Source organism: Geospiza fortis, unplaced genomic scaffold (assembly GCF_000277835.1).
Source record: "Geospiza fortis unplaced genomic scaffold, GeoFor_1.0 scaffold231, whole genome shotgun sequence".
In the NCBI taxonomy this organism is placed as follows: domain Eukaryota; kingdom Metazoa; phylum Chordata; class Aves; order Passeriformes; family Thraupidae; genus Geospiza; species Geospiza fortis.
The window spans coordinates 3,843,202-3,865,861 of NW_005054351.1; the positions used below are offsets into that span (position 1 = coordinate 3,843,202).

At 40.0% G+C, this 22,660-nt stretch overlaps 1 long non-coding RNA gene across 1 annotated transcript in view; it reads right to left on the reverse strand.

The window, feature by feature from the left end:
- The window catches only part of LOC115948132, a 22,984-nt gene extending 9,728 nt beyond the window's left edge, over nt 1–13,256 (reverse strand). Inside the window, exons 1-2 of the long non-coding RNA XR_004081978.1 lie at nt 13,159–13,256; nt 4,463–4,605 (exon numbers count right to left, since the gene is read on the reverse strand). This is a non-coding gene — a long non-coding RNA (uncharacterized LOC115948132). The remainder of the gene's footprint in view (nt 1–4,462; nt 4,606–13,158) is intronic.
- Between the last annotated feature and the right edge of the window lie 9,404 nt (nt 13,257–22,660).

Sequence of the window (22,660 nt, forward strand, 5' to 3'; positions counted from 1 at the left end):
CTTTTGCTTTCTTTTTCTTCTACAAGCAGTAAGAGAAGCTGGATAGGAGAAAAAATATCTATCTATAGAACAGGCAAAGTTCTTAAAATTTAGATTTTGGAAAACATATTTGGAAGTGCTAACTGGGGGACAAACTGTTAAGAGTATTTTCCTGCAAGTCCTTCAAGGTCCAATCCAGCAGCTCCAATCAGGTTGTTCTGAAGAAGAGTTTCTCATAACCAGAGAGTCTCAGTATCCAGTGAGGAGTGGAATTGGCTCATGCACATTGCTTTAACCCTTCATCTGAATTTAAAAAAAAATTATTTTCTCTTTGCTGTCTTCCTAATACCTTTTGTGTGATGATGACCTGCTTGTAGCCCAAATTTTGCTTGTACCATTTTTAGTTGTGAGTTTCAAACAGCCCAGGCAAGTCTGATATTTCTTGCTACTGCAGAGCAGGGTTAACTGGGAATCATAACTATTTTTATTAGCTTCAAAAATCTGGTCTTTTATTTTTCCATCTGTTATTAATTTTTTTAAGAGATTTCATTTTTTGAGGTGTGAAAAAGGCAGATTTTATTGGCTTTTATTTCTCCCTGCAAAACCTGATTAAAAAATATCTTTCTGCACAGAAAAAACTCAGCCTTTGACACTGTGGGTGTGAAAGTCTACTGAATCATGATATGATGGGAGATAGATTTAGTACATAATTCACATTTTAGTAGGGAATTTACTTTTTTTTCCAAACTTCAGCTTCTTCTGATAATTTTGGTGACAGCATTTGTCATCAAAAGAAGTGTATGCATATATGTATGTAATTCTGCTGTGCTAGGGAGCGTGGTGCTTTGTGCTGTCTAAAGGTACTGATGTCTGCATTGTAAAATCTAAAAAGAAAGTAAGTTAGCCATTGAGACACAGAGGGGGCAGCTGAGTAACAAAGTATTTTCTTGCCTGCCAACCTGCATAAAGGCAGCAGGGCTGGTGTGCTGTGAGACTGGGTAGGACCCTGTGGTGGTGCTGCTTAGCTCCCGAGATATCCCCATCTCCCATTCCCTTAACTTCTTTCTGTGTTGAGTACATCAGTTTCAAGTTTGGATATTTTGTCATCTTCCTTTCGATTTTTAGAGGCATTTAAAAAGTGCCTTTTGAAGAAGCTCTTTGGCCTGGCTGCAGGAATTGCTCCTTAGAGGAAGACAGCTAGTAAAGTACACTAGAAGCAAAAGCAGAAAATGAGAAAACCAGCCCTGATGGGAATGATTTACAGGCAATCTCGGTGAGATTAGCAAAAGGAATAAAAGCCAAGTCCACAAAAGGAGAAATGAGATACTGATCTCTTTGCAAGAGACACTGTCCCAGAATTTAGGTCAGTTCAACTGAGCAGCAATAAACAAACAAACAAAAGCCAAGAGAGCTTACAATATCTGGGATCACAAAAAGCTTAAAACCATTCTGAAAGTCATATTAATATTAAGCCAACAGGGAAAACAGCAAAACTCTTGAGTAGGCTACAGCACACCTCTTAAAAAAATTGCTTTGTATCCCCCTGAAGATCCAACATGAATATACATTATAGGATTTACTTAGCACTAGCTGACCATATCTTGGTATTTTGCAAAATACTTCACATGCTGTGCCTTGTTTCTGTTGGGCTATTTCTAGTAGTCAATGCCTGTATCTGCTCACCATCCTCATCCTTTTCTGAGAAATTTGTCTTCCAAATCCACACACTCAGTTCTGTTCTTGCAAGGTAGTTTGGAATCTTCCACCACTTTTTTTTCTTTTTGGTAAAATTAAAATTTCTAAGAATAATTTGTCATTTATGACAAAATATGAATTGGAAAATGTTTTTCAGTTCCAGGAACTTGCGGTCCAAGTGTGAGAATAACATTGTTTCAGACTAGGTTTCAGTATCTCCCACTAGAAAGAGATCCCTGGTTTTCCACAATTCAGGCATGGAATCAGTTTTGTTGTCCTGATCTGTTAAAAGAATCTGACAATGGCATAGGAATAACAGGGAACATACTTTAGGCCTCCTTGTGTAAACTGTGAACGTGAATGAATTATATATTAAAAACTGCAGTCAAGTCATCTAAAGCAGTATTTGGTGCAGCACCATAATGGATATTTCTGAACTGCCTTGTTCGGCTCCAGATCTGGGCCCTCTTTGCTGCAGCAGACATATGACAAGTTCAGGCTTTGTAGATTTTTCCAGGGTCCACATCTATTATGATCCAGATCAGATTTCTGGATCAGATTTCCACACTTAGAGCCACTGCCCACTGATTAGTGCAGCAGCCAACTCTTGAAGAGTTCTAGCAGTTCGCCCAGTCCCTATTCATATCATGTAGGCAAATGCTCATTAGTTATGTACAAATAAAACAGATCCCCACTTTACAATCAGCACATCCATTTTATGTTTTAAGAACAGATTGTTCAGTGCAGCAAAGTGCTATTCATCATGGAGGCATTTCCCACACTACACGCCAGGATCTTTTAATTAGACTCCAGGGATTGTTGCTCCCTGGCCTGCATTTCTAGCTTAAGGGTATGGTGGAGAGAAATTCAGCCTGAGAAACCTTTGTGGCACCTCACGTTCACTGGCAGATCTGAAAGCCTCACCTTCAGGGCCAAAACCTGCACTGTCTTTGAGGCAGTCCTTACTCCTCAGCTGTCTGCGTGCTTGAGTTAGTTGAAAGAGAGTTATGACATAAGGCATAAACGGACTCAAAATCCAGCTTTTTCTGCTTGAGTTGGAAAGGGCTTTAGAGAACATCTGGTTCCAACCCGCCTTTCATGGGTATGGAAAGCTCTTCCATGTAGTGGGGGAGAAAAAATCAGAAATGCATAAAGGTTAATTTAAAATTATTTGCTGTATGAAGCAGTTATATAATGTCCTAATATAATGTCCTAAAATATAATATGGATAAAAAATCGAAACATGGAATTCTTTTATGTTCAGGATTAAACACTTACTGCTCTCCAGTAGCTGGAATTGCTGTGAATCCATGTTGGGTTGAGATTATTTTAAAACAATGGGAAAAGGATAAAAATTAATTAAATACAACCGTTTGGAAAGACTTTTCCTGAAGGAGAGAGGCACCTTTGTGGAGGTTTCAATTGCAAAATCAACACAACCTTTTAGGGTATTCATGACCCAGTGTTAATTCTACTGCTCTGATAAATGACCTTTTTTTGCAGCTTCAGAGTCAAAGAGAGAGCCACTTTCTGGAGTGAATGGAGCTGGGTGAATCACATGGTCTATGGCAAGCTCTGGAGTGCTTAGCAAATGAAGTCATCCAGACAGGATTAAACACAGTTATGTCTCCGTAGCAGAGCCTTGTTTATGGAAAATGAGTTTGGGCAATTGGCTTAGCCTAAGCACATACTGTTCTTTTTTACCTAGGCACATAAGACTTTCTTCTGTCCCAGGCAGAAAATGTTCCTGAGTTTAATTCATAGAGATGGAGCTTGGAAGAAGGAGGCTGGCCTATCTGCTCCTCTGATTTCCCATAGGCTTGGCAAGCTCCTCAATATATACAACAGCCTGTGCTGCTTTTTTTTCCTAATGAAATCCTACACTTTTGGAGGTTCCTGTGTCTTTTCCAAATGAAGCCGCCAAGAAACACATGAAGCATATATCAGCTGCAATTAGAAAATAGTGGTTTAAAATTATGTCGGTATTTTAAAGCATAAATATTCCTATTCATGTGCATCTAAAATGCAAAAATGCACCAGCTGTGAGGTCTTTCCTTTACTTCAGCTTATGAAAAACTCCAGGGGATCAGGAAATTTAGAGCACAAGAATGGTTTATTTTTATGCCTATTTCCCTTGTCATTTCCTTTTCCCATTCCAGTCCCTCTGAGAGGAACCAATTAACTTGAGACATTTTCCACATTCATTAGTATCTTCATTAAAAAAAAGGGCAGAATTGTTTCAAGACTTGTATCTTGTGCCCACTAAACTGTGATAACATTGCCTGACAGAGTGTAGTGAATACCAAAACTGTTAGAGATATAAAATTTGTGAATTAATAAAACTGTTACATTTTGCATCTGCACTTGTATCAAAATGGAACAGAGACTGCTACAGAACAGCAGGTTAATAAATAAGATTAAGAAAGCAGGGTAGTGGCCATAAATTAAAAGGTGATTGTCAATGCTGTTGGAGTTAGTTGCTGAAAAATAACCTGATTAGAAGAACAAGGTCTTGTGACTCCAGTAAAAGGCTTTAACACCATCAGGCAAATAAAGAGTCACCAGAATGTCACCTGGGCTACCTGCCACAATCAGAGAGATGGGGCAGCCCCATCTGGGTGCTTCCTGGGGAGTCCTGAACCCACAGAGCCCCTGCTGCTGGTACTGGTGCATGTTTACTCTCCTCTCTGCCTCTCCTCTCTTTTCTCCTGCCATTTAGTGTCACCACAGCTGCCCTGCCATGATCACAACCAGAAGCACAGGCAGGGGATGGGGAGAAGCACAGTACCTGGAGGGGCAGGGAGAGCTGGTCCCTTAATATGTGTGGTCTTCTCACCTGATCTGGCTGGTTGGGGATATTGCTCTTGTCCCACAAGGCTTCTTACATGTCTGCTTTGATTCGGGCCTGGTGCTGTTCCCTTGCTTCTTGGCCTCAATAGAAAAACAAGAGGTTAGTAATAGTGTAGGAGAAAATTACTTTTGCTAGTATATATCATTCCCTGCTGTTTATCACTCTATTTCTATGGCCATACCATTCCTTTTTGCATACCACCACATCATTGCATACCACTTTTTTATTATTGTTATTTCTAGGGAATACACTAGCAGGTTCTTTTCTGCTGCTCTTTTTTATTTTTTACTACTGAGGGAGCTGGAATTGGTTCAAGCTGTCCAGCCAAAATTGCATATAATATTTATTCAGAAGTCCTCAGATTTCCTAAGACCAAGGTAGATGGTTCTTATAACCACTTCACTTCTTTGCTATGGAGACATGAAATCCAGTGCAGATTTTTCCCATCCTTCAAAAATCAAATGTTGTAGGGTCAACATTGGGCACAGAACAATAGCATACCTTGGAGCAACTCCAACAAATTTTCATTTTAGGATTAGGAATTCCTGTGTATCAGCAACACTTCATGCTACTCTCCATACTCTTTGCTTTTTGTCATGCTGAGCAAGTAGTCACAGAGTTATCAGTTCTCACTAGCAGCCCTTCTCTGACCCATTTACCACAAAGAGCTCTACAATCTCTTTTAGTGACAGTTGCCCAGCACACACACGTCTGACACTATTTTTGGTGAAGTTCCAGCAACTTGCTCTGTAATTCCTAGCTGAATCTTTTTTCCTATTACTAGGGTTTTAAAGTTGCCAAGCACAGCCAGCATTTAAGGCCGAGGTTTTGTGGTTAAAGGCAAATACAGTCAATTCTGAAAGCAGCTAGAGTCTAGTTGCTGCTTGAATGAAATGACTGAGTCTTTGTAGCTCCATCTCAACTATTAAAATTAGAGAGAGAAAGAAGACAGAAGGAAAATTAAAGGATTTCTCATGAAGCAAAACTGTCAACCCCAAAATAAAATGAAGGGACTTTTCATATTTCTTAATCTGATCCCCCCAAACCTGTGGTAAGATTAGAGAGGCTTTTTGGTTAGAAGTTCTTAGTATCCAAGCTCCTGTGTCTTCAAGACTTCACTCCAAAAATTCAGTGTGCTGCAACGTAAAGGATTAAAGTTTTCCTGAATAAATTGTCAAGATTGCAGCTGCATTCAGTTACTGTTTGCAAATTATTTTTCTCTGGGGATAAAAAAGACCCTCAGTTTTAGGGAAAGGACTTGCATATGCATGGCAGTCTGTAGGTTCAGACATAGAAAAGAGATTTCTAAAAGCAAAATTTAATAGGGGAAATATAATAACTGAGGTCTTGATAAACACAATATGACATCACAAACAGCCCTGAATATAACCTCCACCTCTCACTCATATCTGCTGCTGTAATCTAGTATCTGTTATCATGTTGCTTTATAGGCTTCATTACACACACATAGAAGATAAAGCTGAGCCAAGTATCTCAAGCATCTTTCAGAGTATGCAAGCACAATACCTTGTAAGTGCCTGAAAGTATTTCAATTTCAGAGTGCTGAAAAATTCTCATGTATAAGAATGCTATATATAGGACAGTTCACCTCAGAAATTATGTTTAGCTTTTTAAAATAACATTTTTCTGATTTTAATCAGCTTAATTCTTCAGTCTCCTGTACTTAAAATACAGGAAGCAAGAATTAGACAATGGATAAAAGAGCTCATAATAACTAAAAAAAAATTTCCTCCCATGAAGTCGGAGATCTGAACCTTGCAGGAATATCAAAGTGCTGTATTTATTTTCTGTGCATTCAATATTTTTAAATACCATAAGTCTTTAAAAAATAAACAACTTAGAGCACTATTCCTCCTAAAAATATTTTTAAAAGACACGATTTTGGTTTTGGTTTCTATATTTTTGAAAAGAAGAAAATTAATTCTGATGTAGGGGAAACCAGAAAACAAAGCAAATGCTGTAACATTCCTGTAGAAAAGTAAACAAACAAACAAACAAAAAAACACTGTAGGCAAAGATGTACTGAGCTATCAGATTGTAATGGCAGTGAAGGGAATCACAGCACACTAGAAAAGGGAAAATACATATAAAGCCAAGTCAATCTCACTACAGAAAATAAAAAAGATAACTAAAGTATGTGCATTGACTTTACTTGTCCCCGCCACACATCTATGGATTTCAGTTGATGATTTGGGATATGGGAGGTTTTTACATTTTCATGTGTCTGCTACTGGCTTGAGGATATAAACTCTCTCCTTGACAGCAAACTGCACGAGAGATGGAATCTTGCAAAAACATATGCTAAGGGTCCTCAAGCCAAGCTCAGAGCTGTGCATTTCAGAGTTTTCCGTGGAGCTGGTCGTGCAGTACTCAGCCTGCTCCGGTCATTAGGGATACCTCTGCCTTTTCCACAGGTTAAGATGGAGTGATAGAGCCAGAGTATTTTATGTGATGAAAAGTTGGATAATAATATTTGTGGATGTTTTCTAAACTGTTGAATAACAGCTTGGACTGTTCTGATGGCGCAGGTGCCTTTGCAGTGGAAAGGTCAGCAAAATTTTTATCAATGATTAGTCACAGAGTAGGTGCAGCTAAATTTTTTGAGCCTTTTGTCTAATGAATTATGACTTCAGTGATATGATCACTGATCCAGCTCCTACTGAAGTCAACAAGAATCTTTCCATTGATATTCAAGAGAAGCTGGATATAAACAGACCTACAAAGTCAGTAGTCTTTGGGAAATACTTCTTTGGCTTCAGACAGAGAAAGATGCAGCCCAATAAGGCTGTAAATATTTCAGGATAGAGTTATATACTTCTGCTGGCACAGCAGACAGTTTCTTTTTATCTGGACATAAAGAGCACTTCAGACAGCTTCTTGATTTTAGCTGGTTAGAACAGTTTTAAAGTTCACAAAATATTGCATTTTAAGTGGCAGATGTATTCCTCACTGCTGTGGGTCAACAGCAGGAAATTTTTGAGAGAGCTTGAAAGAACTCACTGTTTGCCATGTTGATGGACATTCATTGATTTGCTGCATATTCTTGGAGGTTAATTGCAACTTTAGATGTAAGCATTTGGACACATGGATCAGCAAAAACTCTGATGCAGCCCTTTTTGGAGTTATTGCAGGACTGAACTAGCATAGTGTGGATGATTGAGTCAGAGAGGCTAAGCCTCCTCCTTGTGCCTAAGAGAGCCATTTTTCATGTTTGCTGAAATTCCCTGAAGAGATTAAATTTATGGACTAAGGCTATTACTAGAGGTAGTGAAAGGGGGGTGGAAGAACCTCAGAGACCTTCACATACAGGAAGTTGCTATGGGATTCAAGTTCTCCATCACAAGAACGTGTTAGGAGTGGGCCGAGAACAAAGACGTGAACAGATCTCTGAAATCCTCAGAGACCAGCGGGAATTTAACTAAATGGACACTGAGCTACCTACATCTGAAAAAACCCCACTCTATGGGGAAATGCAAGTATGTGCATAGTGGGGATGGAAGGAAATTCAGTTTCCTCCATTATAAGTTCTGTCAATATGTCTTGCACTGACCAATGTTAATGAAGCGGACTGTATTTCCATCACTACCTGGTAACTCTGGCCATGCCAGTGTGTTTGTGTGCATGCTAAGTCTGTGTGTGTGTGTGTGTGTGGAAAAGGACATTTTTTCTGTCTGTCTGCACCTCCTCTTCCCTTCAGTAGACAAATCTGGCAACAGGCTACTCTCTTTGCTTCTGCATGACCTCCCCTGAGAACAAACACTGTACACTAAAGCTTTGCCCTGAAATTTTTATAGCTCCTCTAAAAATATTATACACACACTTAAAAAGACATCTTATCAGAAAACAATTACATGGAAGCCCTTTTAGAGTAAATTACTGTAGGAAAAACATATCCTTCCTCTCCTCACACAGCATCAACACATACCATTATTACGTACGTGTTCCTGTCAGGAGTCCAACCATGTATACAGCTGCATATTGAAATGTCTGTACATTAGACAGCTACATACTTTGAGCAGCTTCAGAAACTGCAAGCAGATTTTAAGCACATTCTGTGCTTCATCCTTATGGCCCAGTTCCTGTTATCCATCAAGCCTGTTTTAAAATAGGACGGGTTTTTGGTACTGCAAAGTCAACAGTGCTGGAAAGTTGGCAGGTAGGCTTGTTTAAACAACATTCCCAAGTAGTCTCCTGGCAGGTGTTTCCAGAGTACTTTGAGCACAATTCTTTGGATGGGAGATCTGCCAAAGTACATAGCAACAGGGAAAGAAGTGTTTTCCTTTTACCACAGTTGGGACAGTGCAGTGGTTTAGATGCTGCAATGTGCATCCATTTCGGGAGCTTATTTTGGCTCTGAGTCAGAACCTATACAATGGTAAAATACACAGCATCTTCCTGCCTGTTTAATGCAAGTGACTTCCAGAATATTGACTGGTGGGTTATCTTCCTGGCAATGGGCCAGCCTCAGACATGCCTCTTGCACCAATCTAGTCTGTCCAGCTGTATACAAACCTTTCACCTTGGAACTGCTTTCCATAGAGCATCATGCTGCAAGGGTTTGTGCAAGTTCAGAGCAAATGTTAATCTCATAGCTGGCCAAAAGTACAAAATGGGAAGGGTGGATGGGGCAGGAGAGGGATTAGAGAAGCCTTTTCTACTTGGCACTGATTTCTGTTACAGCCAAACCTAGCTTTTCTTAATTGAAACCTGTCCTTTGGATTTGAAAAACACACAACTGGTTTTATAATCCTTCTGGCAGCCTGTCCACTTCTCAGTATGTGTCCTGGACCTAAAATTACCTTCTATAATATCCCTGCAGAAATAGTCTCTTAGATATGTGTACTCTTACCTACATACAAATGCCCTCTGACCTAAAATAGAAACAGGTATGGGGAAGAGTAAACAGACATCAAAGGCTAAGGGAAACATTAACTGAGGGATATGCTGGTTTGAAATTTAACCTTTGATGCTGTACTGAAATAAGCCCTGTTCAAAGACATGGCCACAGCATGTTTGGTTGTTAAGCAAGTTCTTAGTAGTCTAATACAAGACCTGCACTACAGGTGACCTGCACTCATGCAGCCTTGATACAGGCTATAGAGTGTGCTCTATAGCACAAAACTGTTTTCCAAAGTAAGGGCTTAAATCTAAAATCCAATTCTAGTTCTTAGTTGTAAAGAAAAAAATCTGGGTCAAACCAAAACACCTGTATTTTCCTGGATATGTAGACAGCCTAATGAAAAAGTTCAGATGTGACCGATTCCCATCGCTTGAGAACCTTCCACCATTGAGGCAACTGTGTCAGCATCCATACTGCCAGTTATTTCACTTGAGCTGTTGCTGGGCATGTGACACCACTCCATTCTGCCTCTGTACCCACCCCCTTACTCTTCCCCATGCTCACCCACCCCCACAGGGCTGTACAGTGAGTTAACAACACCTTCACCTCTCTCATTCCTAAGTCTGCAAGCTGCCACAGGGACAGAAACCTGCAGTACTCTATAAGCTGCAAATGACAATACTGTGTGCTAAAGTCTGCAGGAGGACAAGCAGAGTGGGCAGTAACTTTTTTCTGTTTCATTTTGTAAAAATCTTCATTTCCCGATTGAAATTGTCTGGCACAGAATTTTCAGGTTTGGAGTGGTCTGCATCAAATCCAGCTGGCCTGGCTACAAAATGTGTGGACTGGCAAGGACCCTTCTTTGTCCTCTGTAACTGTCAACCTTCCTGTTTCACTGAGCCTGTCCTGTTTCCCAGCCAAAATTCACCTTGGTCTGAGCTAGCAGCAGGCTCTTCTCTAGGGGCTTGGCTTCTCCTGTGAGTTGTGACTCCTCCTGTCTTCAAAACTAACTTCAAAGCTCTCCTCTGATTAATATTTTATATGTGACTACTTCCATTATTTTTCTTTGTCTTTTACGTGTAAGTAAAAGGGGATTATTTTTTATATTCTATCTTACATAAGTTAGAGAGCTTAGATATATGCTTACAGACAGGAACTTTGTGGGATCAGGCCCTGTGCAAACACAACACAAACACAGGCAGCCTGGCATCAGACACCTCCTTGTCCAGAGGTAGAGGGTGGATGAGCAGGAGAGCACGAGGACACAACTAAACACTGCGTGGTGACGTGGTAGATCTGAGCAGCTCTGCTCTTACTGCACTGTGGCATGCTGAGCATTGCAGCAAATGGAAGTTTTCGGCAGAATTTATGATAAAAACTGTCCAAAACAAAGCACAAGGGATTACTTCAAGGAAGCCCAGCCCAGCAAGATAGTTAAATACTATATTTTAGGGGAGACCCTGCAGTATCTTCTTCCTAATAAGTTCTTAATAAATTGTTTTCCATTACTTTGTGTGATAACTGTTTTAATTAATGAAACCAAGAAACATGAAACAAAGAAAATGCGCAATGGATCCAGGGGAATCAGCTATTCTATTCCTAGTTTGGTGTCTGACTTACAAAACTACCTCTCAGTGGTACACATTGATACTAGAGTAATACTGAGGCATTACAGTGAGAGTTGCCAAGTTTCCTTTTCTCTTATTTTTTAGAATACCTAGTTATCAATCATTTAATATTCTCAGGGGGTGACATTTACTCTGATGTTGGCTCTGTCCCCAGGGAAGAGAGTAATCCAAGAAAATAAATGCCAATGCTTTAAGTCTGGATGAAGCAAAATTTGAGTGACTATTTCCAGAAATGTTTATAGTACTTGCCAGTCTATGTTGCTCAGATAAAAAATAGAGTGAATAATACTAGTATGGTTTGGAAAAAAAAAAAGCTATATTCTGAGATGTTATTGGAATCCTAAGCATTTCCAGGTGTTGTGCATGGCTTACAATAGTAAGGATATAAATTTTCCCAGCCTCTTTTTCCTTTTTGTTTTGACTTTTTCTAATGTTGTGAATGATACTAGACTCACAAGCCTGGAGAATATTCATTTGTCCTGAGACAGATTGTGTATGCTCTTGATGATTGGGCTTTTCCATTCTGATCTATGATCATATTTCTTTTTTGACATCATTCCTTTATGTTGTAGCTGTCTACCTTCTCCAGATAATGGAGCGAGACCATCACCATTTTCTAACAAAAAAAACCCCAAAAAACCAAAACCAAAACCAAAACCAAAACAATAAAAAAAAAAAAACAACAACCAAAAAACTTAGTCCATTCAAGTTGCATAAACCACCACAGACACCAATGTGAACACAACACCACTTGCAGCGATGGTAACACATTTTAGTCATTACCAAAGTAGGACAGATGTAGTCTAGTGACCTAAAACCCTCAGATTTACTTTATAAATCCTATAAATCTCTAGATTCCTTAACCAGAAGTTGGATCTGTTGCACCTAACTGATTGTCAGATTGATAGACATGCCTGTTTACAGGAATAAAGAAATTTTAGTTCCTTAATAATTGTGACTGGGCGTATATTCTCAAACAACTTGCCTTTAATTTCTGGAGTTTGCTGATAATTGTTACTCTTAGCTAGAAAATGTTCCTGTTGGGGAAGGTGCAGTATGGCTGTCACTTTTTAAAGGAAAATATTTAAACCTATGTGATCTCGGAGATCTGCATCAGTCAAACAGGCTCTTGGAAATGGAGCTTTGGAAACAGAAAGAGAAATTTTCAGAGCTCTTCTAAAACTCAGGGGACATTGCCCGTCATTCTCACCAGTAGCTTTTGAAAGAGGAATGTTCCTGGATGTTTTACTTCCCTTACAGTTCTGGCTGTAATTTTACTCCAATGCTGGCATAGCTTTCTCTAGTGTGGGCAAAGGTCTTGCAACCAAATGGAATTTCTGTGAGTGTGGTTGCAAAATGCTTCTTCTAGAGAACCTGACAAATAAAACACAGAAGAATGTGCTGAGTTATCAGTGTGGGGGGTTTTTTTTGGGTTTTTTGTTTTTTGTTGGTTTGGTTTTTTTTTTTGCAAAGCATTCTAATGCCTGTCATCCTCTTTGAACAGTCACTTCTGAAATTTTTGAGAGTTTGTCTGCACCAATGCCAAATTACCAACTAGGATTCTGTATTAAATGAACTTTTCAGAATGCAAAGAAAACACATATTTTCCTCTGTTGGGTGAAAGGTGCATAACAGTAATTCAGTAGAGATTTTCCTGCAGAAAATAGAAAGCACTTAAAGCCTTGGAACAAAATGTTTTCTAAGACTTGCTGCATGGTTACCAGGCTGTTGATTTGGAGCCAGCTTTCAGATCTTGTTTGTTTGGACCTGTATCTAGGCACAGCTGCTAAATCAGCTTACCAGCACACCTCCGTGGAGCAGATCCTCCATCTAGTAACTCTCAGCAATGTGTGCTGCTATAGCATTTAGCTGCGAGAGAGCAGAGTATCAGTTCTGACACATCCCATTTCCTTTACTCACCTCAATAATCGAAATGTGTCCAATGCTCTACTCTTTGGATTTTGTGACCAATTAATAAAGGGGATAGAGAATGTTTATCTGGCTGATTAGTTTGTTGCATTGCACAGAAGACAATTTAGGAAATCCCAGCCCATGCAGGCAAGAAATATGGAATAACAAAATTTAAATATAGAAGAACAAGAAAGAAGTAGCACATTAGAATTGCCTGTTGGAAGGCAACTCACCTTCTAGTGAGACATGAGGACAAGGCTAGGAAGGCAAAAGAGATTCCAGATTCTTTGGAAAGGTGCTGTTGCCAGGACTCTTGGGGAAGGATTCTCAGTGGAGACACTCAGAAAAGACCATGGATGTAACACAGGCTGTTTTCTTACAGGGTGTTGTCTGCTGAGCTTTGTCAATATGACATCTCATTTTAAACAGCTATTGTGCATGTGTTCTGTTCTGTGACACCACCTAGTTCTAACTATTCCAGGCCTGTTTTAAAAATAACTGGCAGAACTCAAGGATTTGTTTCCCAAATAGAAATCTGAGGTTATCTTCAGATTTCAATATGCGAGTGAGAACGGCTATATTTGAAATGACATTCCTTCACAACATCTTTTATACCAGAGACAACAAACAACTTTCAACATTTTCTTTGAGCAGAAATATAATGGGAATAGCAATTCAACCCTTCCTTTTTATTTTTCTAACCTGTTGTTAGCTCTGCGCCAATGCTCAGCTTCTAACTTGCTGAACAAAAGTAGTGACTGTATTTCCAATACATCATTCTCTTCTACATAATTTTTTTCAGGAATATTGCAGCAAATAAATTCACTAGTAGTATTCCTAGAAACTATGAATTTTAAATGCTTATTAGGGTTCATCTGCAGAAAATATATTTTCAACTCATAAAGCTTAATTTTTAGACAAGATAATTTTCATCATATTTCAGCATCTTAAATAATTCCATCTCAGCTCGAAATTAATGCCATGCAAGTGAGTCATTGTAACAGACCACTGCCATGCTCTTAAACCAGTACCAAGCAGAGTCAAATTAGTTATTGCAAATAATCTCTAGTTGTATTCTGCCACAGAACAGGAGAAATACTCTGTGGTGAATGAATCCAAACCAGACTAACCCTCAACCTTAGAATTTTAATTACTGAATGTTCTTACCCAGCTGTCTATAAAAGGTGCAGTCACTAAATTTTGAAAAGCATATGCATTGAAAGAAAACTGGGAGGTGTTCACTATTTATTTCCAAAATTTTCATTTCATTGAAGTACATGATTTGTTGCAAATTATTTACCAGTTCCATTAATGAGAGAGAGGGGGGAAAAAAGCCATACAACAGCTTCAAAATAGAAAATGGAGCTAGTGTTGGCTGTCTTAGACTGAAGGATAAAGACATTTCTCCTTCAGAGCAGGCTTCAGCTGGTGCAGGAAACCATGTACAATGGAATTCATGTCATATCACTTCAGTCATCTGAAAAGTAGATGTTTAATTTAGTAGCTGCCTCAATATGCTCTGTAGCCAGCGGCAAGTAGGCACCTCCTGAAAATCCTCATCCACCTCAGATGAGTTGAATACTCCTCCCCAGTGATTACAGAGGAAGCATCAGTAACCCAATAGCTCAGACAGCTGCCTTTCAGTAGGTCAATGTCAAGTGAGATAATCCTCCTTATGGAAAGGCTAAAATTACAGGTCAAAGTTTATTGTGTGCACGTTTTTATTTTGTCACAAGGGCCTGTGGCTGGTGAGGGGCAAATGTATCCATGACATTGTTGTCCTGCTCCTGGAATGGTTCTCACTCTGTGAAACACAACAGCCCAGGGGCTGGCAGCACTGGGAAAGAGCAGCTCAAGGAACAATGGGCTCGCAGCTGAGCTGTGCGCAAATGAGGAAAGGAAGCCATTTGTCATCTGTAGGCCTTAATGGAGAGCCACTTCCTATTAATTAGAGAAACACAGAAATTGAGAAAAAAAAGAAAACAAGAAACTTACGTAATATGATCTCAGAGCTGGCTGATTCGCTAATGTAAAACACAGGGTGGAAAAAAAAGGGCTGATAATGTGGAACAGTAGGGCATGACTGCTGATCTCATAGAAAAAACATGCGGAAAATACTATTCAAAACACTGGCAAAATGACTTCATGTGAAAGGCAGATTTCTTCTCTTCCAGTGGGCAGAATGTTCCAAAGGAACCTGCATGCGTCTGCATGTGTGCTTTTTCCATTAGCAGGCGTGCAGGAGGCTTGGGTATGGCAGAGTCAAATGGGCATCATTTGGTTCACATCGTGAGTGTGTTTTTGTCCTAAATTAGGGCACTGTTAGATTGTATCTGAGACTTTTCCCGCTTCTGCCCCGCATGTAAGGCTGGGAGAATTTTCTGAGGTTTCAAAAGTTTGGGGAGCAAAAGAAAGTTTCTTACCAGATGCAGTCATTCACTTCTAGCTCTCCAGACTCAAATGGTTAGGAAAGCAGAATTAGCAGCAGGACGTGCCCAGTTCCTGCTTTTTAAAACTGGAGGCTGGAGCATGGGCAAATGATTCAAGACACTCCCTTACTACTCTCATTTAAACATGTAACAGGTACACTTCTTATTATTTTGTCTGTTGTGAATAGCTGAAGAAACAGGAATTTGTTCACACAGAACAAAAAAAAAAAAAATCCTCCCTTCATTATACTATTAAAAAATTAAAATTTACCAGGAAAAACTTCCCTTCTCTTTCACATACTGCAAAAAGGGTTTAATAGTGACTGCTTTAGGAAGAGATAGTTTGCTGTGCTAAAAATAGAAGGTGTCCAGTACTTTGCATGAAATGTAGTGTTCAAATTCCGTAGTATTTACTAAAATTTTATGAGGGATTTCTCTAAATGTTTATGAATTCTGACTCCCACTACTACACACTCAAGCACTACAGTCTTTTGCTTTTATTGGCAGGAAAAGGAGTTTGACAGGGGCTGATCAGAGACTTAAGAAACAAAATTGTTGGCCTCTGTTTCTCATGCTGTTTTTCCTTCCGTCACAAAATCTATAATAAGCCTGGGCATTGAATGAGATTCCACACATGCTGAAAAATGAACCCAGATGTCCATTTGGAGTTGAGCATGGTCCTCTCCCAAACAGACATCTCTCCATCACTTCCCTGGAGGTAGATGTGCCATATCAGCACTACTTGTGTGAGCACAGTCTCTGTCACCCCCTTCCTTCCTAGCAAACCTATGTTTCTCATCTGTGTGTTTTTGGAAACATCTGAGTGAAGACAAAACTGAAGTTTTAACCCATGCCCAATAACCAAAAAAATAAAGCTGTCAAGTCCTTTACCCTCGGTATTAAGTGCTTGTCTGTGAATTGGTGTATTATTTTGTCTTCTCTGACACCTGGTGTTATGACACCTTTTAATTCTTTCACAAGTGCAGTGGCAAAATTAGTTATTTTATTGCTCATAACTGTTGCATGCACTGTCTTGCCTTAGTAGTGTTATTGTCTGGATTAAACTAGTCTGCTTCAGGTAAAATCTACTAGGAGTGCCCATTTTTAGGCAACAGTATTTTTGTTAGGTCAGGCATTGAGCTGACTCAGATGTAGCTTACACTGGCTTTGGGTTCTTTTTAGAGCTGTGCAGAAGCCATGGCAACAGACCCAGGCTAAGAGAGGCAGGCAGGGCATTTCTAAATGGGGCTTTGAGATTTTCAGTGCAGTTCACTGGAGAATAGCCTGAAATCCATATAGATATATGTGGCACTCAACTGGGATCTTGAAGTATTTTTTCATTAAGAAAACGTTTTTGCATAATTTCTGACCTTAAGCAAAATAGCCTTGGCATTTGCAAAGGCTCTGAAGATTGTTAATATTTGACTAGTCCCTATAACTTCAGCAAATCAAGCATCAAGTGCCATAAGGGAGTGTGACAGGAGTTTGTCTTTTTGTTATTCGGGTAGGAAGCATACATTATTCTGAGTCATTGCATTTCCCAAGAATAGATCTAAGAGCTGCAGTAGTCCACAACAGAGGGTAAAAAGAAGTGTAGGAAACCCAAAGATGGCACACGGGTATTCTGTCATGCTGTGTTGTCTAGAGGTAGAAGCAACACCATAGAAGAAAGAGAGATCTGTAAAAGGTAACACCTCCCTGCTTCTGTTTAAATTTAAACTGCACTGGAAACCATTGTCTCATAAAGAATTGAAATAACCATCAGTAAAACATTCTGTCTTGGAGGTGCAACACGTCCTGGATTTCTGGTGATCTTTTACTAGGCAGGTTTTAATCTCCATTTCGGGGGAAGAAAATTACATCCTGATGCAACCCTTTCAGATAGGCTGCTGCCACTGGGCAAAAGACTATATTACCTAGATAAGGGGAGTTTTGTAATGTAAATTGTGTCCCACATTTTCTTCTAAAAAATTTCCTTCACTCTCTCTCTCTTTCATTTTCAAAACAGCTGAAAATTTGTCATGTACCTTAACATAGAGCTGAAATCTTAATCCCAGTTTTATGAGGTCTATTAAACTGATATGTATTGTGCTATGTGGGAATTAATCCCAGGTGGCCTCCAGGAAAGCCTGGTGTCTCCAGTTCTCAAGTGATTGTCTCCTGTGTGTGTGATCTGTGTGTTTTCCAGTGTGTACAGTGCATTGTGTAATACAATTTAATGAGATAAAGACAAGTGGAACGTGCACACTTAATCAGTTCAAATGATAGTATTTCCTAACCCATATCACCAAGAAAGGCTCACAGCTGTTCAGGCTCATTCCAGTGAGTAATAGCTTTCAAAAAAATGAACCATAAAAAACAATAGAAATCAAAATGTAATTAGAGTTAACTAGTAATCTTTCTGTCTTAATTACAGCATTGTAATTGTCCTTACTTCAGAGAGAAAACTCCTGAGAGAATTTTGCCCACTGGATTGTTTAGAGAAAAAAATCAAAACCCTGTAATTTTTTTCTCTCTTTTGTGGTTTCTTCCTTTATCCTATAAACTGTCAGGTTCATGTATTTTTAATTTCATTGTCTCGGAACACGTTAGCTGTGGTATGGAAGTGACAAAGAAAAACTGAGTGTTTCTGAAGGCTTACGGAAAAACTGGGCAAAGTTTAAAAAGATCATTGTCCACATTGCTGAAGAAATTAGTGATTGGTCTTCTTCAAGGTAAAACTGCTGAAAAAGTACTGGAAACTGCTTTCATGAAACAGGATCTATTACTTCATGTATTTTGAACTTGGTGGATTGTACATGTTCCTCCAAATTAGTTCTACCTCCCTCTGCTCCTCACCCTTCATAACCCCTTTCCAGGACATGTTTCTCTAATGCCTGTTTTTGCCCCTTGTTAGACTGTCCATATTCTGAACAAAGTTCTTCTTTTAATTCCCTTTTCATCTTCTCCCCTCTTATCTTGTCTTTCCTATAATGAGCTGTTTAATCCCCTTAGGTTTAAACAACATTCTCTCCCATAGAAGAGAATGTTGTGGGTATACTCTGACTGTCTTCTCAAGGCCTTGTCCTTCCACCACAGATGTCTCTCTGCTCACCAGAACCCTTCTGCTGCTTCATTTGATTGTCAGGGTGGGAATCACTCACGTAAACATCAGTGTTCAGAGACCTTCCAATGCTTAGGGTATTCCCTAAGGCTTTCAGTTGTCTGTCTTGAAATCTATTATGGGGCCTGTGTCATTTGAGGCTGTCACAACTATGTTTAGGTAACTGAATTGTTCTCTCTTAAACCCTCTTGCTCTTCTCTGGCACAGCAACCTGTTCTCTGTGACAAATGCACAGTGTGTAGGCACAAGACAGCTTGTCAAGCATCTCCTCTCTGGCATATCTATTTCCCGGGAAGCTCCAGCTGTTGCTCCCCTTGAAACTTTTTTTCACAGTATCAACTTCCAATACTGAAAGAGTTCTAGAAAATGGTGAAGTCACTCAGACACGTCAAGGTTTATCCCTTGATAAACCACATTTGCCAGCAGGATATTGAAGAAAGACAGACAAATTATCACCCATACTTGAATCTACGTCCTGATTTATATCACTATATATTATCATAGGAGGTTTGACAGAAGGAAATGCATTCAGGATTTTATCCCACTTGTAGCACTAAATCCTTATTTCTCAGATTATGATTTTCCCTTGCTAGTCTCTGATAACCCTTCTTTTTATGCCTCCCACATGAGTTCCTGTGAAAATGTAGCTCAGTCAGGTGTTTTGGGTGAAAATCTGAAAGACTGAACAAGTGCAACATGGGCCCTGAGTCTGATACCCTTTTATTTTCCCAAACCATAGCTCCATACAGAGCTTGAAGAGTAACTGTGAAGCTCAGCAATACTTCAGACAAACGAAGCTTTGAAAATGGCAGCAATAGCTTCATTTTCCACCCACTAATATCTTTTAAAACCCCACTTAAAATAATTCTTCCATGAATTTCGCTAAATATTTGACCTTATGTGTCAGATTATGAAACAAATTACAGAAAATGCAATGATTTTTCTAAGAAATTAATGAAATGTAATCATAGAATGTGTCTAATCAGTCTAGAATCTTGTCATCCTGGGATTTTATTACATGTGCAAGTATTACTGGAAGAACTCTAAGGAACTGACCCTTGGGAACACTTTTTTATGGGGGAAAAAAAAAAGCCAGAAAATATCAGTTTCCTGATAGGGTCGAATGATTTTTCTTAAAGACATTCTTCAGTGAGGTGGGAAAGCATCTATCTGAAAATCAGTTCTTTTGCCAAAATTTGAATCTCCTCCTCAACATCTTTGTAATGACAGGCTGGGAAATCTGTGGGCTGTTGTTACCAGCAGTAGTTTTGCCTCATTTCCTCTCAAAAAAAAAAAAAACCAACCAAAAAAAAACCCACCCCTGTGTCCATTTTAGCCTTTCCTGCTTTCAGACACAGTCAACAATTTGATGTAAGTAAAGATTATGAGCACTGACAACTCAACAACTGAGGTATTTAATGTTGTTAGCCAGTTAAGTACACTTGGCCAGGTATGTAACATTGTTCTTGTACTTGCATGTGTGACAGGATTCCCTCTTGATCTCTCCTGAAGACTGACTGAAGTAACATTTAGAGGTCACAGTCTGATCTCAAGGGGCAGTATCACAAGATGGTACAAAACACTTGGCTGTGGACAATCCCTTGTATCAGTACAGGCTGGGGATGAACAGATGGAGAGCAGCCCTGGAGAGAAGGACTCAGGGTTGCTGGTGGGTGAGAGGACATGACCCAACCATGGGCACTCATAGCGCAGAAAGCCAAATGGCTCCTGGGCTGCATCCAAAGCAGCATGGGCAGCAGGGCGAGGGAGGGGATTCTGCCCCTCTGCTTCCCTCTGATGAGACTCCACCTGGAACCCTGCATCCAGCTCTGCGGTCCCAGCACAGGAAGGTCATCAACCTCTTGGAGTGAGTCCAGAGGATTACCAATAAGATGATCAGAGGGATGGAGCACCTCTCCTGTACAGAACCATACATCAAGAATATTCACTTCTACAGACTTATACAAATAGCACCTCACTGCAGCTGATCTGGGAACAACTGAAGGATGAGAAACAATTTCATGGCAGAATTGGAATGGAATAGACAGCTGTTATACTTTGTATGTTCATTAGCACTTGTTCTCTAATCTGGTTATTTCAATATTCTTGCTAATTTAAATAAAAACAGGCCTTGAAGCATAACTACAGTTTCCATATTTTAAGGCTAAATCATCTCCAGCATATTTACCATCCATAGCTCCAAAAAATATAGCCATGGCTGATGACACAATATTTGCATCAGCAATTATTTTACTTCTGTGCTTGGGAAGGTCATGAACAGATCCTCCTAGAAACTATGCTAAGGCTCATGTAGGACAGGGAGATGATTTGAGATGGTCAGCATGGCTTCAACAAGTAAAAGTCCTTCCTGACCATAGTGACCTTCTATGAAGGAGTGACTACATAGTAGACAATGGAAGGACAACAAATGTCATTCATCAAGAGTTCTGAAAAGCCTTTGGCATGGATCCCCAAAACAGTAACTAATGAGTGGACTGCTAGATGGATTAGAAATTGGTTGGATGGTTGCATCCAGAGGGTAGTGATCAATGGCTCAAAGTCCCAATGGACACCAGTGAGAAATAGTGTCCCTCAGGGATCCATACTGGGACCAGTGTTATTTAATATATACATTAATGACAGAGATGGAGGGATTAGTCTAAATAAATTGCAGATGGCACCAAGCTGAGTGGTGCAGTTGGCACACCTGGAGGATGGGATGGCATCCAGAGAGACCTGGACAAGCTCAAGAAATGGGCCCATGGGAATCTCACTCAGTTTAACAAGACCAAGAGCAGGTGCTGCACCTGGGTCAGGGAACCCCTGGTATCAACAGAGGCTGGGAATGAACAGATGGAGAGCAGCCCTGGAGAGAAGGACTCAGGGTTGCTGGTGGGTGAGAGGACATGACCCAACCATGGGCACTCATAGCACAGAAAGCCAAATGGCTCCTGGGCTGCATCCAAAGCAGCATGGGCAGCAGGGCGAGGGAGGGGATTCTGCCCCTCTGCTTCCCTCTGATGAGACTCCACCTGGAACCCTGCATCCAGCTCTGCGGTCCCAGCACAGGAAAAACATGGACCTGTTGGAGCAAGTCCAGAGGAGGCCACCAAGATGATCAGAGGGATGGAGCACCTCTCCTGTAAGGAAAGGCTGAGAGAGTTGGGTTTATTCAGCCTGGAGAAGAGAAAGTTTCAGGGGAACCTAACTGAGATCTTTTAGTACCTGAAGGGAGCTCACAAGAAAGGCTGGAGAGAGAGTATCTACAAAGGCTTAGATGGGATATTAGGGAGAAATTCTTTACTGTGGGGTTGTTGAGCCTCCCTCCCTCTATCCCTCACCCTCCTGCAGATCATTGGCTTTACTTGGCAGCTCAGTGACACATACTATTGTGGAGCATCTCCCCACTTTGTCAGGTGGCCAGCAGTCAGTCAGCCCTGTCAGAGAAATGGCAGAATTGTGTCTCTGCGGGGTTTGATAACTGAGACATTTTGCAATAGTACCCAGAACCATCAGGGGAAGTATTTATAAAGCAATTGGAATAACTTCCCTGTAGCGCTTTCCCAGACTTTTCCAGCCTCACAACTCTCTTAGATAACTTTTCCCCCTCATCCATTTTCATTTTCTCGAGTACTTGGGTAGCCACTTCTAAAGTCTATTGCGCAAAAAAATTCTTTCTGATTTGCAGGGGGTTTATCCCTGCACATAGTTCAGAGTCAGAAATCAGTCTCCAGTGAGGGATAAAGTCTCTCCCTTAATTGCCTTTTAACCCTTTCCTTAACTTGGGCTTAAGTGTGTAGAGGAGATACGAAGAACCAAGTTGTAAACTCTTAAAATAGTAAGGAATGCAACTTTTCTGGGAAAAACACATCAGCTCTAAATACAATGATTAAGAACCAACAATATTTTTTATCCACTCTTACACCGAGTTAGCTAATACCATTTAGTAGGGACTTCTATGTTATTGATTGTTGAGTCAAAATATTTTCTGTGACAGGTCACAAAATGGTTTTGCAGTATTTCCACACAGCTGGAGAAATAATCATACAAGCAAAAGGGCAGCAGCTGTGACATTTCAAAGTCTTACCAGGAATGGAATTCTGGAAATGTAACAGATGTTTAAAAGTCCCCATCGTTGGCCCAGTCCCTCCCAACCTCTTTCTCTTTCTTGCCTACATATGTATTAAATAACAAGTAAAAGAA